Source organism: Ailuropoda melanoleuca, chromosome 2, assembly GCF_002007445.2.
Source record: "Ailuropoda melanoleuca isolate Jingjing chromosome 2, ASM200744v2, whole genome shotgun sequence".
In the NCBI taxonomy this organism is placed as follows: domain Eukaryota; kingdom Metazoa; phylum Chordata; class Mammalia; order Carnivora; family Ursidae; genus Ailuropoda; species Ailuropoda melanoleuca.
The window spans coordinates 6,678,494-6,690,563 of record NC_048219.1 but is presented as its reverse complement, the minus strand read 5'-3'; the positions used below and the strand labels follow the sequence as shown (position 1 = coordinate 6,690,563).

The 12,070-nt window shown below is 44.2% G+C and overlaps 1 protein-coding gene across 5 annotated transcripts in view; it reads right to left on the bottom strand.

Annotated features, from left to right (window-relative positions):
- WDTC1 (WD and tetratricopeptide repeats 1) overlaps positions 1-4,353 on the bottom strand; it is a 68,088-nt gene extending 63,735 nt beyond the window's left edge. For 3 of the 5 annotated variants that reach the window (XM_011228948.3, XM_034647444.1, XM_019803039.2), the window contains exon 1: positions 4,037-4,352. The gene's annotated coding sequence lies outside the window, so the exon portion shown is untranslated. Of the gene's footprint in view, positions 1-4,036 lie in introns of all 5 variants that reach the window. The other 2 variants (XM_019803032.2, XM_011228951.3) reach the window with 1 other exon arrangement.
- Positions 4,354-12,070: the final 7,717 nt, after the last annotated feature.

The following is a 12,070-nucleotide window of genomic DNA, read 5'->3' as shown; positions in this document are numbered from 1 at the left end:
CTCAACTGCAGCTGTGTTACATCCAGATGTCTGACTCAAGAATGAACCAGGTAAGCCACTGGCACCCAAATACTCAGGTCTCAACTGATGAAACTCCAAGACCAGAAATGCCTGACTCCCATTCCAAGAAAGGCTCTCCAAAGGTACATGGAGAAGCGGTTTTGTGCTTTCTGGAAATAGAATCTGGGGGTTATGAACAAGGATAAAATTTTGCCACCGTCCCAAGAGCTACCTGGGTGACGCCTGATCCTGCTCTGCCCCATTCCCCAAGAAAATGGGGTTAATACCTCCCCAGATGGTACAGGGAGGATTAAGGGTTATTATTCCTGGCATTCAGCTCTAGCAATTGTGACTTTGTTCATTCTAAAACAAGACATTAAATATAAAAATGCAAACAGTGATCCCTGAATCTGACTTTATAGTAGGGTGAGGACTTTTTTCCCACAAGGCTTCTGACACTGCCTCCTATACTCCAACCTATTGGCTGAACCCTCCTATTATTTCGGCCTTAAGTTGTTAAGCTATTAGTCACTAATGCCACAAAGCCCTTCAAGGAGTCGACAGCTATTACAAATAGTACAAAGAGTGAACCCCAGAATTCTCAGGGTGTGTCAAGCCTGAATTCACCCTAAAGAAACAAAGTGGTACCCTTTTACCCCAAAACCAGGCTCTCAAGGGCAATCAGTGAGGTCCAGTGAAAAGTGCGTATCGTAGTACTCATAAACCCACTATAAGGAAGGTACTGTCATAAATCTCATTTCACGTATGAGGAAACTATAGCTCAGAGAGGACACATGATTTACCCTATGTTATACAGCTAAGAAGGTACAGACAAAGCTTCAAATATCAGACCTACTACTAGCTGTGTAAACTACAGGTTAGTTTTTTAACTTTCTGGAGCCTCAGTTTCCTCATTTGTAAAGTGGGGATAATGAGGGACGCCTGGGTGACTCAGTTGGTTAAGTGTCTGCCTTCGGCTCAGGTTGTGATCCCAGGGTCCTGGAATCGAGTTCCGCATTAGGCTCCTTGCTCAGCAGGAAGCCTACTGCTCCCCCTACTTGTGCCCTCTTTCTCTCTGACAAATACATAAATAAAAAAGGATGAAGTGGGGATAATGATAATTCCTACCTCATAGGGGATCTAAGGATTAAATGAAATATTGTAGGAAAAGTGTCTAACAAGTGCCCGGCACACAGTAAATATGCAATATGGGTTAGTTTTTTTAACAGTCAATATAACAGGAGTTTGATATTATTTCCATATAATAACAGAATTTAAAATACTGAAAGACTACTTAGTCCAATTGCCTATTTTAAGTATGAACTCCTCTACCAAATCCTTGATAAGAAGTAGCCAAGCCTCTGCCTGAACACCTACAATGATGAGTAAATCATTCCCTCACAAGGTGGCCCACTTCGCTTTTAGAAAGCCAAATTCTCTACCAAACCAACGTCTCCCCTCTTGGAATTTCTGTCCCTTGATCCTAGTGCTGCTTTCCAGAACCACACAGAGAAAGCCCAGTTCCCCTTCTACATGGCAGTTCTTCAAGTACTTGAAGGCAGGTATCATGTTCCCCCAGGCTCTTAGCTTTGGTCCTTTCAGCTCTTCATGTGTCCCATGGAGACAGCCCCAAAGGAGACAGGCCCTGGTTTGAATTCTAAACCTTTCCCATATTTGCTGTGTGACCTTAAGCAAGTTATTTAACCTCTCTGTACTCGTATCTTCATATGTATAATAGGGAAAACAATTTTTGCCTCACAGGGCAGTTATGAGGGCTAAATTATATAAAGTAAAACACTACCTAGCACACAGCCCAACATATACCAGGCCCTCAGCAAATGTCAGTCACTTTTTAGAATGTATTCTAATTAGTAAATATCTCTCAAAGTTAGCCATGATTAAATACCAAGGGATTGGTTTCTGATGGAAACTGCCAGGGCTTGTGTTTTTGAAGCCAAGGAGTTACGTGAGTCCCTCTGCAACTGCAGCCCAAAGATGCAGTGGAATCCAGAAAGGTAAGGATGAAAGAAAGAATTAGGATCATTCAATCAGTGACCCAAAAGAAAGGTAAGTATCACCATATTACATGTTGTTTATGATTCATTCCCTCTTTGAGACCCAGGACTGCACCTGTGGGTCACATTCCCTAATTCAAAAAGGAGAGAAGAAAATAATTAGAAAACAATTTAAAAATTATTGAAGTCATAGTTCTGGGTCTTTGCACCAGTTGGCCTCTCCAAGTCCAAGGATGTTTAGCAGAGAGGTTTAAGATCTTCAGTTGTATCCTTCCAGGTCCTGAAGTCTAGGTGTGTGAAAAAACCCTAATATGATGTCCCATGAGTCACTACTGAGTTTCTTCCAGCTAGAAAATTTGTCAGCTGCATGACAACCCTAAAATTCCCAAGTGGCAAATCACCAATGTTAATACCATCACCATAATCATTACGTATATTCTCTTTCTTTCAGTAACTCCAAGGCAAGGAGTCTGAGGCAGAAATATGGATTGTTGTTCTATTATTCTTCAGAGTTGATCCAAAGCACCTCTTCTACAAATTGACAGGCGGCCTGAACGTAAGTGCCCCCAAATGGGTCAAAATATCCCAGTATTAAAGCAGCAGGATCACAAACTATGGCAGAAAAGGTTTTTCCATCTGCCAATGAAACACAGCAACCTGCAATGAAGATCCATTGTTAAGCCTCAAGGGTCAGCCCAATCGAGCCTTTCTAGTTACTCCCTGGTCTGTGCTAGAGGATTCAGTTATTATGCTCAGCAGACAAGATTCAATTCAATCCAGAAATAGCTTAAGTAGTTCCTTCACTTGTGAAGACACTAGCCACTCAGGAGGGACGGTAAGGTACAGAAAAGCTTCGTTCAGACCACTGGGCATACCTGTGCCCTAGGCAGAGATTTCATAAAGTCTCTGAGTCCGAGGTGTCCTCTGAATAGTTTCTTCTCAAAACTGTTTCAGGCTCTGTTAAAAGGGAACACTTAACTGCCACTTTACCCTGATCATCTACCCCATCCTTGGGAAGAATGGGGAAGCTACAGACACCCTAGCAGGTTTCTAAACTCATAAACTTGGAGGAAAACTTCGAAGTTGCTCTACCACTACCTCAGGAAGTTGAATAAAAGTCACAGAAGAAAGGGACTTTGAGGAAAACAGTCAAATCAGGCAGTTAGACTTTAGTCATAAGTCCTGATACGTCTTTTCTAGAGACCCTGGTGGTACACCTACAGAGGAGAGTCAGAGGTCACTAAGCAAATTCAATCTGGCTGGCAAGGGGCGTCCCACTGCAGCTTTCAGGGACAAGAATTGGATCCTGCTGGTTCACAGTCTCTCTTCTATTCTACACTTCCTATTTCCCTTTGAAGTGGGTACTGAATAGCCCGTTCCCAAGTAAAGGCCCTCTGTAAGGGCGTTACAGTCGCCTGGTGGAAACACCTTGGCAGAGTTCAGCTTGGTGCCAGGACGGGCCACTGAAGGCATCTGCGGCTGCAAGAAGCCTGGCCACGGACGGGGACGGACACACACACACTCTCACAGAGAAAGAGAGCGGGAGAGCGAGCAAGAGAGAGGGAGAGAGCGCGAGAGCGCGAGCGAGCGAGACAGAGCGAGAGCAGGAAACTAAGAGAGCAGGTCAGGTCAACGTAGCCCTCCCAGCATTTCCACCTGCCCCCTTCTTCCTGAGACCAGCGCCAGATCAGATGTCAAACAAAAACTCCGCAAAAAAGTCCCGTGATGGGACGACTTCCACCTTTCCCTTGGCAGAGCCTCCCTGGACTCCCAGAGCCTCCCCCACCACCCACGTCCCGGCCAGCCCTCCATCCCCACCCCGCCCCCGGCCCACTCTGCCCTTCGCCCCAGCGAGGCCTGCCCCCTCTCGGGACACCCCCGGGCCCCGAGGCTGGCGGCCTCAGGCCCCCCGGGCCGGCAGGGTTGCGGCCGGCCCAGAGCGGGCGGCCCGTGTGCCGGACTGCGGGAGCCGGTTCTCGCTTCGTCGCCCGGCGAGGGCAGGGGGCGGTGGCTACCAGTACCTGTCAGGCCTCTTTCCAGGACCAGCGGCGGCGCAACTTCAGGAGCCCATGTCCGTCCGGGGGGCCCGGCCCCTCTCCCGGGAAGGGGGGGCGCGGATCCCGGGGAGGGGGCTGGGGGGCCCGGGCAGCTCTAGCCCCTTCCCATGCTCCCCGCCCGGCGTCTGGCCGGGGCCGGACAGCGCCTCCGCCCGCCCCTGCGCACCGCCTCACACCCGCGCTCACACACACTCACACTCCCTCGCGCGCTCTCACACACGCACTCCCCTCCCTCCTCCTCCTCTGTTTATCTCCTCCAGCTGTCTGGGGACCCAGGAGAAGCCCAGCACCGCGCCTGCGCCACGCAGTCTCCGCCCCCGCCCCGCGCCTCACAGCCGGCGGCTACGCTACGGAGACAGCGTCCGGCGGTTTCCAGAATGGCTAGCCGGGCCCCTCCCCCGCCCCGCGCGCCCGGTCAACGTCTGCTGCCGGCGGTGCCTACTAACCTGCTAGTGGGGGAGCCCCGCACCGCCGCGACCAATCCGCTCCTGCGCTCGCCGGACCGGCAGCCAGTGGGCAGGCGGGAAAGCCAGGGTAAACCCCGGGGCATCCTGGGAGTCGTAGTTTTTCCCTGTCGAAGAGCCTCTGCCCAGAGGGCTCACCCCGCCCAGTTGCCATTAGTTACCCTGACGCACCTCCCACACCACTTCCAAGGAAAATGCTCCCTCATCTTGCTTCTGGGACACCTCTAACACTTACCTATTGCCTCTCAGAGCCCGACACAGTCTCCTAAGAGCCTCACCAAGACTTCCTTAGATCTCTTGAATTGGGAGACTTTTCAGGCTGGGGCCCCAATGCCCCTCTCTCATCCCCCCCACCCCCCCAGTCGAGCTTCATCTTACGCCTTTCTGCCCTCGGGGGTTGCTGAATGGCACATTCCTCACTCTTGCTCCTGGGCCTGAAGAAAGAGGATAAAAGGTAATCAGTCCTACAACCGAGTGGCTTGGAAGGGAGCCAACCACGTACAATGGAAACCCTCAGGCTGACCGGGAAAGAGGCAGGTCCTTCTGAGACAACTGGTGGAGACACTACTGTTCCCCCTTCTAAGGAAGAGGCAGCTCCAGACTAGTGGAGTGCCAAGTCTGATAGGGAGACACTGTCTTCTCTAAGAAGTTCCCAAGGTGACAAGGGAGGTATCATGCCTGACTTCTGAAGGCAGAGACCAGGCCCCACTCATGAGAGGCCTCAGGTCAGAAAAAGAAGAACTTGTCATCTTCTGAGAATGGCAATTGTCACTCACCGGTAGGGTGGGTGACATTTGTCAGATAACAATAATTCGCTTTTATTTAGTATTTACTAAATACTAAACACACTGTATTGAGTACAATTTCTTAGATACTCTTACTATCTGTGTTTTGCAGAAAAGAAAGCTGAGGCACAAAAGCAACTTGCCCTGGGTCACATAGCTGACAAGGAACCAAACTGGGATTCAAACCTAGATGTGCATTACTCCAGAGTCTGAGCTTTTGAACACTACCTGTCCCTTCAGTGAGAACCAGGCAGCACCTACTCTCAGGAAGGGCTATACATATTTAGCATCCATAGGGTTTGTTCCATGTGTATCATTCCATGAGTTGCTTTTTTCCTGCTTCTCCTCACATCAAGTGTATAAATTAGTCTGTGAGCTCCCAAAGGGTGATTTTTTTCCATTTGGAGGAGACAGAACCTACTTGTGAATTCAGCTTTGTGAAATGCTTTTCTCCTATAAATGTGGGTCATTCTTGCTGATCTCTCCCCCACAGATGTTCCACTGAATATGAAATATCATAGACTTTGGGACTAGAAGAAAGCTAAGATTATCTATCCATAGTTCTCCAGGCTCAGGCTGAAACCCCAGCTAGGGTCACTGGCTCAATTAAACTGAATAATAACAAACATGTATGGAACAATAACCATGAAAGGTAAATTCTTATCAGTGAATTACACAATCCTCACGAATTGCATAGCTAGGAAGTAGTACCATTGGATTCAAACCCAGATTATTTGAATCCAGAATTCCCATTTTAAACCCTTACTCTATGCTGGCAATGTCACAGAGGCTCTTAGAAATACCAACAGGGAAGTGTGGGTGATGTGTCTGTGGCTCCTAGCACAGTCTTTGACACAGAGTAGACAGTAAATATTTGTTGGCAGAATGAACTTTTGTTGGTAAGGAACGGATGATAGTGATGTGGTTTTGGGAAAATAGGTGAGGTTCGGTGGGGGGAGGTCCAGAGCCGATGACCAAGAAAGAATTCTTGAGATGTCTTGGGTGCAAACGGTGGGTCTAATTAAACCACAGGAAGAGAACCCGTGGGCAAAAAAGAGTTGCGGCACAGGGGTCTTAAGGAACGGCTGATTATATACTTGGGAGTTGGGCAAGAAGGAAAAGGGAGGTTTTAAAAGAACTTTCATATGCTAAAGAGGAGCGACCTACCAGATACCTACAAGATACCAGACAGCCATACCATTTTCAATTTAAGGTTGTTTTCCCCTCTAGCAAGGTATTAACATTAAGATAGGTGGGAGATTCCTGGAAGAAAGTCACAGGTGTCCCACCCAGGTGTGGGGGATGGGGGGAGGTTGCAGGTGTCAGTTTATGCTCTGTCTTCAGCCAGCCTCTGCTCCCTCATCAATAGGATGAAGAATATTAGTAATAGCTGAGGGGCACCTGGGTGACTAAGTCAGTTAAGCATCTGACTTCGGCCTAGGTCATGATCTTGGGGTTCTGGGATTGAGCCCCACGTCCAGGCCCACATCGAGCGCCACATCAGGCTCTGCTTGTCCTTCTTCTCTCTCTCCCTCTGACCCCACCCCCCTGCTCATTCTCTCTCTCTCAAATAAGTGAAATCTTAAAAAAATAATAGCTGCAGCTACAATTATTTTCTTTTTTTTTTTTTTTTTTTTTTTTTTAAAGTTTTTTTTTTTTTTTTTTTTTTTTTAAAGATTTTATTTATTTATTTATTTGACAGAGATAGAGACAGCCAGTGAGAGAGGGAACACAAGCAGGGGGAGTGGGAGAGGAAGAAGCAGGCTCATAGCGGAGGAGCCTGATGTGGGGCTCGATCCCATAACGCCGGGATCACGCCCCGAGCCAAAGGCAGACGCTTAACCTCTGTGCCACCCAGGCGCCCCTACAATTATTTTCTTAAAAACATAAAATAAAATAAAAATAATTGATTATTCATTTTCTACAAGGAGGTCGCTTGCTCTCCCATGCACTCTCTTTTTTCTACAGATATAAATATATATGCATATATGCTATCTGAGTATATTGCATGCGTGTACATGTATATAGATATACGTATGTATATGTGCATACATTTATCTATGTACACACACACATACATTCACACACGCACTAACTCATTTGGTTCCTATAACCACCTTATGAATTAGGTATTCTTCTTTTTTTAAATTTTTAATTAAAAAAATTTGGGGGGGAATTAGGTATTATTCTTACTCCCATTTTTACATAGAAAAAACAGGCTCACAAGAGAGTTAAATTCAGAATCAGGCACCCCTCCCAGCCATAGACGTTTTTAGATAATTTAAGAGAAAACTTTCTAACTTATAGAATGGGGCTACTTTAGGAGGTTGTCAGCTCTGTGTTTTTGGTAGTATTCAAGAATAAGATGTATAATCATCTGTCCAGGATACTGTAGAAGCAATCATTCTATTGGGTAGATATTTAAGTGACTAATTCCAACATTCTCTTGTTTGGCTTTTGGAAGAAGACAAGGATTATTCAAATAAGGCTTGTGACAATGACTGTAGCTCCTTCCTCCCCACCCCGAGTGCCCTAGATAATGCCCCAACTGATCAGCTCTGCAGAGCTAGTCACTGATACAACCATTTTCATCTCGGGATTGGACTCCTGGGCAAAAAGAGTCATTTTCAACCTAAAATTGAAGACACCCTTGTTCTACAACCCAGCAATTTTACTTCTAATATGTTAGAGGAACTGTTGCATGTGTGTACAAAAAAACGACATAACTGTCCTTCTGTAGGGGACAGGATGGATGATGAATTATCGTTTCTTCATACAGTGAAGTACTACACAATCAAATTATTTATGTGCTATCAAGATAGATAAATCTTTAAATCATAATAATGAATGGAAAAAAGGAAGAAAGGAGATGAGGGATGAGGTTTTAGCTGTATTTGTAACATTTTATATCTTAAAAGAGTAGAAGTAAATATAGCAAAATATTAAATATTAAGCTTTTATCTTGGGGGTTATATTATTATCTGTACTTTTCTGAAAGTTTGAAATAGGTTATAATTATTTTTAAAAATGTTAAAGATTAAATAAGGGGCAAAAAAATCCATCTTGACACAGGCACCAGCCTTGTCTAAAAGTTAAAGATCTATTAAAAAGAAAAAAGTTAAAGGTCCATATTGGTACAGTGGTAATTATTATTATACAAGAATCTCATTGTTTAAAAAAAAAAACAAACCAGGTACTACCTTCTTGTATTTTCTTTAGAACCTGTAGTTGCAAACATTTAGGGAGTATAGTCTGGGTCGCTGTAAGAAAAGGTGGAGACTTGCTGATTTCAGTTGGTCCCTTCATTTTACCAAGGAGAAAACTGGCCTACAACAGTTCAGTGACTAGCCTAAAGTCACAAATTGCCAAGGGCCCAACCTGTCCACTCCAGTCCAACTGGTCCATCCAGAGTGTCCAAGCTCATCTTAAAGACACTGCGCCTTTGTTCAGTCGTTCCCTTTACTTGGAATCATGCTCATACTCCCATTTATCTAACCAATCTGTTCTTTCTCGAAAACCCTACTCAGCTAGGCAACAAAGAATTAGCCAATCTCACTCCCCAAACTGGGATCTGAATGTTAAAGTGGAGTGGGCCCTAAAGGGTTTCCTACTAGACACCCTCCGTTCTCTGATCAGCCCTTCCCAGGAAGGCAAGTTCTCTGTCTCACAGAGCAACACATTTCTGTGTTTGAGCTACTCTGATCATTAGGCAGCCCTTAATAACAAAGTTCTTATTTGTCTCAACTCTGTTCCCCTTAACAACATAGATTTTGTATATTAAATGAGGTGGTATTTGTGTAAACTGTAAAGGCCTAGGCCAATTTGGTGAAGGGTAGCAAGAGTGGCAGTCATAATAATCCCTTTTCCTCTTAAAAAAGCTTCAGGTGTTGAATACAGCTCTCATGTCCCTAGTGAGTCTTCTTTTTCCTAAACAAAATGTAGCCATTTCCTTCTGATAAAACAAAAAAAAAAAAAAAAAAAGGCGGGGGTGGGGGGGACAAAGATTGACACTAGTGAGGACATTCAAGAGAATATGTCAAGGAATCGTACGGCATTTCCAAAAGAAGCATTCCAAAAGTGTCTACACAAGGATAGTCCCATTAGAAGAGTTAGCAGATTGAGACTGTTTTCAGTTGCAAGTAATGTAAACCTAACCAGCAGTGGCTTTAACGCACGCGGGTGAGATTTCTCACATTAACAAGAGGTCTTGAGGTAGTCGATTGCTGTAATTAGTTCAGCTGTTCAACATAATTCATTTCTATTTTTTCTGCTCCAGGATCTTTAGTTTTGGTTTTTCACTATAGTAATAAAGTGGTTGCTGCAGCACCAAGCATCTATCTATGATAAAGGCAAGAAGAATGAGCGGTGGGGGGGTGGGGGGGAAGCATCACTAGCATGCCTTTTATTAAGAAAGCAAAAGCTTTTTAGAAGCTGCCAACAGAGGGTTGTATCTTACTGGCCAGAACTGTCACTACCAGCAAGTAGGTTTGGGAAAGTCTGGAAAGCAAATATTTAGCATTTCCAGCCTCTATACTGCAAGAGGAGGCTAAGGACAAGAGATTATTGCATGGATATTGGGCTAGCCACACCAGGAATATCTGCTATAGAACCTTTCAAGATGAGAGTTTGGGGCATAACTCAGAGTCCAGGGGCCACACCCAGATCTATATGGTTAGACTCCTGGCAGTGCCAGTGTTCCTAGTATCCGTCAAAATCAGGGAGATAACTTCTCATAATCAAACTCAGGAAAAAAAAAACAGATCAAATATAATTCCAGTGTTTTAATGTACATGGGGAATAGTTAACCTTGCAGACGATAGACCAAGTTTCCTTCCCCAGGGACCAGGTTAGGGCACCAAGGCGCTAAAAAGCTAAGACTCTGTTACCTTTTGAATGAGCAGGTTATTTAGTCTCTTTATGCTTCTGTAAATAGAGTATACCATATGCCACCATCTACTTGACAAGAGTTATAAATAGAAATTAGCAGTATGTATGTAGAACACATTGAAATTGTGACATTCAAATTTTAAAACACCAATGAATTCGAGGACTAACACTACCCAACCTCAAGACTTTTGATAAAGCTAGAATAATCAAGACAGCGTGGTATTGGCAAAAGCATAGACAAATATATTAATGGAAGAGAATAGAGAACCCTGAAAAAGACCCACACAAACATAGTCAACTGATTGTTGACAAAGAAGCAAAGACTATGTAATGGAGAAAAGGTATTCTCAAAAAAATGGTGCTGGGATAACTGGACATCCCCATACTAAAAAAAGAAAAGAAAATAATCTAGATACTGCCCTTATAACTTTCACAAAAATTAACTCATAATGGATCATAGACTTACTGTAAAGCATAAAACTATAAAACTTCTTGAAGATAACTAAGGAGAAAATTTAGGTAACCCTGAATGGGGTGATGAGTTTTTAGATCTATGAAAGAAAAACATGAAAACCTGGACATCATTAAAATTAAAAACTTCTGCTCTGCAAAAGACAATGTTAAGAGGTTGAAAAGACAAGCCCCAGACTGGGAAAAAAATTTTACAAAACACCTATCAGCTAACGGACTTGTATTAAAATTATATAAAGATCCCTTAAAACTCAAGGAGAAAGCAAACAACCCAATTAAAAAATGGACAAAGATCTGGACATCTCACCAAAGAAGATATACAAGCAGCAAATAAGCATATGAAAAGATGCTTTCAAGAGGCTTAACACCAGATGTCATTAGAGAATTGCAACTCCGGTGCCTGGGTGGCTGAGTCAGTTAAGCACCTTCCTTTGGCTCAGGTCATGATTTCAGGGTCCTGGAACCCAGTACCACATCAGGCTCTCTGCTCAGTGGGAAGTCTGCTTCTCTCTCTCCCTCTCCCTCTCTCTCTCTCTCTCAAGTAAATAAATAAAATCTTTGAAAAAAAAAAGAATTGCAACTTGAAACAACGAGATATCACTACAAACGTATGCCAATGGCTAAAATCCAAAAAACTAACAATACCAAATGCTAGCAAGGATGTAGAGCAATAGTAATTTTTTTTGTTAACTAATTGGCTGATTTTTTATTTTATTTTTTTTATTTTTTAATTTTTTTAAATAAGATTTTATTTATTTATTTGACAGAGATAGAGACAGCCAGCAAGAGAGGGAACACAAGCAGGGGGAGTGGGAGAGGAAGAAGCAGGCTCATAGCGGAGGAGCCTGATGTGGGGCTCGATCCCATAACGCCGGGATCACGCCCTGAGCCGAAGGCAGACACTTTAACTGCTGTGCCACCCAGGCGCCCCAAGATTTTTTAAATTTTATTTTTTTATCTAAACTCAACTAGTTAACACAGAATGTATTGTTAGCTTCAGAGGTAGAGGTCAGTGATTCATTAGTCTTTTATTTTATTTATTTAAATAAAATAAAATAAAATAATTTGGTGGGCAGCAAAGCAAGGTCAGCTGAGTAATAGCAAAGTGATAGTACAAAGCTTCCAAGGAGGGAGGGGACCTGAGGGGGTTGCCACCAGAGTTTCTACCTCTAGGGGTTTTTATGGGCTTGTTGGCAGATTGTTTTAATTTGATTAACCCTCCCTGTGCCTGTCACCCAATCAGGTTTTTGTGACCTATCATATGGGAAAGGGAGGAGGACTCCTTCCAGGGTGGTGTAAAATCCTTTTAAGGGTGATTTGGGGGGGGGGCACTTGTCCTTGTCTGCCTGACTTCCCATTATCCTTCATCATTCCCCCCTCTGAAGCGGTAA